The 7,099-nt window shown below is 43.8% G+C and overlaps 1 long non-coding RNA gene across 1 annotated transcript; it reads left to right on the plus strand.

Annotated features, from left to right (window-relative positions):
• The first annotated feature begins 1,488 nt into the window (after positions 1-1,488).
• On the plus strand, positions 1,489-2,890 carry LOC122011277. The gene is made up of 3 exons (XR_006119936.1): positions 1,489-1,976; positions 2,089-2,273; positions 2,654-2,890. It is a non-coding gene; the product is annotated as an uncharacterized LOC122011277 (long non-coding RNA).
• The last annotated feature ends 4,209 nt before the right edge of the window (positions 2,891-7,099 follow it).

Consider the following 7,099-nt stretch of genomic DNA (forward strand, 5'->3'; position numbering starts at 1 on the left):
CTCAGACTCACCCGGTCATGGAGGAGTTACTTCAGGAGGCTCATCGCTCTAGATTTGCTATCCACCCAGGCGGGACCCGTATGTATCGGGATTTGAGGCGTTCCTATTGGTGGAACGGTATGAAAAAGGACATCGCGGAGTTTGTTGCTAGATGTCTTATCTGTCAGCAGGTGAAGGCTGAGCACCAGAGACCTGCTGGTTTACTGCAGAGGATCCCTATTCCAGAGTGGAAGTGGGAGCATATTACTATGGACTTCGTGGTAGGATTGCCTAGGACTCGACGAGGCCATGATGCGATTTGGGTAATCGTTGACCGATTAACCAAATCCGCACACTTTCTGGAAGACGGATTCTCTGGATCGATTAGCTGAGTTATACTGTCGAGAGATTATCAGATTGCATGGAGTTTCGTTGAGCATTATATCGATAGAGACCCACAGTTCACGTCCGGGCGATGCGGCGGGCCTTGGGCACCTGGCCGTTTGATGCGGCATTCCATCCACGACGGATGGGCGGGCGGACTATTCGGACATTGGAGGACTTGCTGAGGTCATGTGTCATGGACTTGGAGGCGATTGGGAGGACCACCGCCATTAGTGGAGTTCGCCTACAACAGGCTATCATTCGGCTATCCGGATGGCACCGTTTGGCGTTGTATGGTAGGCCTTGTCGGACACCCATCCTGCGGGAAGAGGTTGGGAGGCTCGATTAGTAGGACCTCGGAGAGCTCAGCGGGATGCGAGTGGTTCGCACTATCGACGGAGGATGTCGAGGCCGGGGCCGTCGGAAGAGTTATCTTGATCGAGAGGCGGAGACCCACAGGTTCTCCATTGGTGATCACGTATTTCTTAGGGTTTCACCCACGAAAGGGGTGAAGAGATTTGGTCTCCGAGGTAAGCTATCTCCCCGATATATTGGACCATTCCAGATCTTGGAGAGGATTGGAGCAGTAGCTTACCGTCTGGCGCTACCACCATCTCTAGCTGGCATTCATGATGTATTCCATGTATCTATGCTGAGGAGATACGTATCCGATCCGGCACATGTTCTGTCGGATATATCTGTTCCTATTCAGCCTGATGTTACTTACGAGGAGGTTCCGGTACGGATTCTGGACCGTAGAGAGCGTCAGCTGCGGAACAAGACTGTCCGACTGGTTAAAGTCAGATGGCAGCATCATTCTGACGAGGAGGCTACGTGGGAGCTGGAGGATACGATCCGAGCTCGATACCCCCATCTTTCTACTTGAGGTATGTGGGTTAGAGTTTCTTTTCAGCATTTATACGGTTTGGTTATATTTTAGTGTTTGCTGTTAGTTATAGCGAAATTTGGGGACCAAATTTTTATTAGTAGGGGAGGATGTGAGATCTCGGAAAATTTAAATAAATAGGGTTATTGCAGAAATAGCCTTATAAAATTTTTCCGGAATTTTTAGAAATTTTCTGGGAATTTTTCGGAGCTCGTACGACGGGTTTTGCGGGGATTAGTTTCGGGTACGGATAAAGCCGAGTTGAGATACCCGTTTAAATGAGGAAATGGTTATTTATATAATTCCTTTTTCCTTATTTCTTTTCCCCCAAAACCGCCGATCCCTACTTGCCTTCCCCGATCTCCCCTCTTCCTCTTCCTCTCTCTGTTCTCTCGCGGACGGGCGACGCCGAAGCAAGCCGAGAGCTCCGGTGATCTCCTTCGGCCGGCATCGACGCCTAGTAAGCCCAGATCCAGCCGAAGCCTCCTCCTCCTCGCTCTAATCTTTCTGAAGACTCTCACGGGGACGAACCGACGCCGAGCGTGGACGAGTCGACGCCGACGATCGCCGGTGTAGATCTATCTGCGGAGCTTGCCGGAGATCAATCAAGGAGACAAGGATCATCTTGATTTCCTCTGCTCAACCCTTCCCCGATCTTTCTTCTTGTTTCTGCCGACCCTCTCTCCCCCGATCCGATCGCCGGCTTGAATGCCCTAGGGTTTCGAAGGTAAGCAACTGGTTCCTTCTTTTGCCTCTCTGGTTGCGATCTTGGAGGTTAGGGCTTGTTTCGGTTTTGATCCTTGTTGGAATTGTGATATCTTCTTTCGGTTTTGAGCTAGGAAGGAGAGATCGGATCCAATTACGTGCTGTAACCCACAGATCGGTTCTGGGATGTTTCCTTCTTTGCTGTGATTGAGGTTTCGGTTGAAGTGGGGGAGGATTTCAGCAGAGTTGCTGTGGTTTCTTTGATCCAGCAAGGAAATTCCTCTCATTGTGCTGTCGGCAGAGGCTTCAGATCAGTGAGGTGAGTTCTATTCCCTGTGAGCTACTTAGATGTGGATTATGGTTGTATTAATTGATACGTAAGGTATTGGTTTAGGGTTAAATTGTATTACTATACGAATTAGGTTTATGGGTTGATAGGATCTCCTAATCTAATGGGTGATTAGGGATTAGGTAACTAATCCTAATCGACCATTGGATTTAGTTAAGTTAAGTGTGATTGTTTAGTTGGATATTGGACTGTATCTAATCTAATGGAGAAACCCTAATCAATTGTTAGATTAGTTTAGGAAGGATAATGATGACGTGATTAGGGTTTTACCCTAATTTAGTTTTTTAGAATTTTATTTAGCTATTTCATTTAAATTTAGCTAAATGAAATATATATGTTGTTTGACACAGGACTCTGATTCGAGACGGGCGTCTCGACTTCGGATTTGGATTGTACCTGCTATTTGAGGCGGGTACCCTTTGACTTATCTTGTTGATATTGTCTTGTGATATGTGCAGTTTATATATGTTTACTAGTAATTGGTAGATCTTTCTCTTCTCTGGTTATAGTTTATTCTATACCTGTAGGCGATTATTAGCGATTGGTAGTTAGCATATTCCCTGGTTTAGTTACTTGATACTTGATACATGTTGCTACGATTAACATCTATACCTTGGTCTAGCATGCTTTTCTTTCTTGCTATGCTTATCTGTGTTCATAGAGATGCATATCTATAGTGCTCTACTCTACTGGATTAGTTGCTTTACATGTGTGATACATGCTCTTGGATTCATGATACTTACATCATTGTTATATGTGATGTCTTTGGATTTATGCTGTTTATATCATGGTTATATATATGCGTTTACCTTTTGGGCACACACATATATGGAGGAGGCTATGTTCAGGTATGACATACTGTAGCATCATGCACCATCCTGCATGATTGCATGCTGGGCGATTGACGACTCCATTATTGTTGAGCTCGTCGGCCGGCTACATAGGCCTGCACACAACGTGTTTCACTGCATGGGTAGTGGCACAGCACAGTAGGGTGTGTATGGCAGTAGCTCTGTAGTGCTCCGCTGGTCCGCTCATGGGTAGTGAGACTGCAGCGTAGGGATCCCGCCCCGGCATCGTGTACCGGGAGTTGAGAGCATTGCGCTCCCTCACTATGTTTGAGGTAGGAGGATAGGTGTACTCCGACAGCATCCCGTCCACTCGGTCACTCTTCAGGGGCAGTGATGGCAGAGTGCACGGTGTCACAGCCCTACCCACTCGGTCTCACCATTGTGTGTGAGATGGCTGACTGGTTGACAGGGGTGACCATGTCATATTGCATCATATGCACGGATTGCATTCGTTATGATTGATGCATTTTGGTGATTGCATATGATTGACATGCATACAGGATACATGCTTTTGCTCTGACTATTTTTATCTCTGTATGTTGACAGTCAGTTGCCCAAGCCTCGCAGGTGAGTACAGTTTATTTCAGTTATGCCTCTTCTTATTATTCTTGCTATAGACTGTACTACATGGCTATTGTTGGTTACTGCATTTTATTCAGTTATGCATATGTGTTATACTGATAGGAGACTGTACTATAGGCTTTATGGTTTAGGAGGCTGTACCTTAGTATATTACTGGTAGTTATATATTGCTGTACATGTCTATTGGATTACCTGCTGAGTTCATTGAACTCACCCCGTTTTTATTACCATTTCAGGTTGAGGCCGTCGGGGAGATTCCAGTCGCTAGCCCCATTATCGTGAGGATTTTCTTTGTCGGATTATATTTTGCTTTTGCACCTTATATACTTGTATTGTGGGTTTGTATTGTGGACTTTACATTGAACATTCGGGTTTGCTACTTTTGTTTTCCGCTACGGTTGTATTTTCATTACTTCGTGGATTTGTTTTCTTCGTTGTAGTGGAGTAGGCTGTTTACATATATCTTCGGGGTTCTATATCGTCTTTCCTTATTAGACTGCGTGGATTGATCATATATTATATCTGTGTGGAATGTTGATATAAACTGCGTGGTTTGTTTCTTAATTGTATTGTATTATTCCGGCCGTGTGTGGCCGAGGTATAGAGATATATGTATACTGAGTTTCATATTGTCCGCCGTACAGGGGAGATGCTGCCGAAATTTCTTCGGACAGGGACTACCTGGGGTGTGACAGTCTAAGAGTACACGGACACACTCAGTCCATCTTCGTCGTGCTGCAAGATGTAGAGGCGTCTCTCCCCTTTCATCTCCAACATTTACAAACCGGGAAATCCCCTAATAACAGTATACCAAAAGGAAAATTGCAGAGCTAAGTAATTAAAACAAGGCCAAGGACCATCAATCAAAATGAATCAAGGGTCTTGAAAAAAACCGCACCAAGAATCAACAACCGCAGTGGATTGGGAAATCCACTACGGTTGTTGATTCTTGGTGCGGTTTTTTTCATCTTCCCAGAAACATAATCCCAGTCGAAGTAGGATCGGGCTCCAAAACCACAAAGCTCACATAAGCACTAAGAGCTTGAGGCAACGATATCTTCGCGGGGGTGGGATGGGAGTGAGCACGGGTAGTAAGGTTCGGAAGCCCTTTCCCAAATAAGAGAGCACCTAAATCCAACAAAAAGGGAGCCAAGCAAACAATAAAACCTCACAGGCATCACCTTTATCAGGGGAATCGATCCCAACGCAGCAGCCTGAACTGAAAAGGGTTTAGATTCAGCCAGAATCTCTCCATGGACAGTTCTGCCGAGGAGTTCGCCACCTAAACCCGGACAGAGCTGGGGGAAGAGACACAGCGGCGTCGATCCGAGCCTCAGAAGCGAAAGCCCACCAGAGAAGAGGGGGTGACAGTTTGTGTAAGCAACGGACGAGGAGCTTCTACGGCGCGGAGAAAGAAGGCGAAGTGGCTACCGGGGCCACGGAGAAGTGGGAAAGTCTCCGTTGAAGTGACCGGTGAAGAATTGCAGAGGAAGAGCGATAGCTTCTTGCCTTCGTCGCGAGCAGGAGAGCAACGAAACGGATCGCTCCATTTGGTGTCATGGCGTGAAGATATAGTTGAGGAGAGGAAAGAAAAATGGCTTAGGGTTTGGGAACGCTAAGGGGAAAACATAGCGCGAAAAGATTTTTGCAGGGTGAGAAAGCAAAACTGAGAGCGGAAATGACGAAACGAATAAAGCCAAAGACAACGGTTTTATCAAAACTGTTGTCGTAGCTCCTAAAAAAAGCGCTTAAAGACAACGATTTTAGAAAACCGTTGTAAAAAGTGTTGTTGATTCAAAAAGAAATTGTTCAATGACAATAGTTTTCCCAAAACCGTTGTCTTTTATATTTAATGGGGAGTTCAAAGACAACGGTTTTGGTAAAAATCATTGTCTTTGAGCAAATACGCAACGCTTTCTCTTAAAACCGTTGTCGTAGGGGTGTTGTCTTTTAACATTTTTGTTGTAGTGCAAGTTAAGTTAAACCAAACCAAGTTAAGTTAGACCAAACCAACTTAAGTTAAACCAAACCAAATTAAGTTAAACCAAACCAAGTTAAGTTAAACGAAATCAAGTTAAGTTAAACCAAACCAAGTTAAGTTAAACCAAACCATGTTAAACCAAACCCGGTTATGGATGGGTGGATGCGAGCTAGGCTTTATATATAGAGGCTACAACAGGGACCTAGAGGAGAAATTGATTTAGGTCTCCCGATGGGCTTGGGTTTCCTGTGTTCGCTCCGAACACCCAACTCAAGTCTATCAATAATAACTCATACCACTAAAGGGTTATTATTAAACTACCGCACCAATCCCATATTACAATATGAGCTCTTTCTTATTATGAGTGTGTTAATCTCCCTATGTTTAAGATATCGTATGCCCGTTAATTAATTGAGTTACTGGCAACCCAATTAATTAACATCAGATTCCAAGAGTAGTACCACTCAACTTTATTATCATGTTGGACTAAGTCCACCTGCAGGGTTTACATGACAATCCTTATGAGCTCCACAAGGGGGCATCAACAACCAAAATAAATAGGACACAGTTTCCCTTTATAATCAACAACACACCATATAAATAGTATTATCTCCCAACTTATTGGACCTATTGATTTAACGAATAAGTTAAAGAAATAAATACTAAGTATATGTGTTTGTTATTATATTGGGATTAAGAGTACGCACATCCATAATAATAGAGGTTCTGTTCTTTTATGCAGTCAGTATAAATCGAACAACCTCAAATGGTCCTGCTCAATACACACATAGTGTACTAGTGTAATTATATAGTCAAGATAAACTAATACCACATTACACTACAACCGTTCCAATGGTTTGCCCCTATCCATCTTGGTTGTGAGCTACTATTTATAATTTATAAGGAACCGATAACATTATCTTCTGTGTGGCACCACACACCATGTTATCTACAATATAAATTAAATGGACAACTGCATCGATTTATATATAAATATAAAATGCAGACATTTAACCAAAGTGATTCTCATTTCAAAATATCTCAAAAATAGATGTTCATACAAAAGCTAGGCTTATAGTATACATCCCAACACTCACTGCCTAGCTTCACTCATTAGGACTTTCACTTTACTACGTAGCTTCACTCACTAAGGCTTTTCCTCACTGCCTAACTTCACTCACTAGAGCTTTTCACCTGACTTCACTCATCAGGATTTCCTTCTACCTAACTTCACTCACTGGGGCTTTTCAATTGCCTATCTTCACTCACCAGTACTTTCTAATTGTCTGGCTTCACTCACCAAGACTTTCTAGTCAAGTATCCGGTCAACCTTGACCTTACCAACTCTTCTTCTTCTGCCAACCATCCTATTAGACTGCTCT

This window comes from Zingiber officinale, chromosome 1A, assembly GCF_018446385.1.
Source record: "Zingiber officinale cultivar Zhangliang chromosome 1A, Zo_v1.1, whole genome shotgun sequence".
Lineage (NCBI taxonomy): Eukaryota > Viridiplantae > Streptophyta > Magnoliopsida > Zingiberales > Zingiberaceae > Zingiber > Zingiber officinale.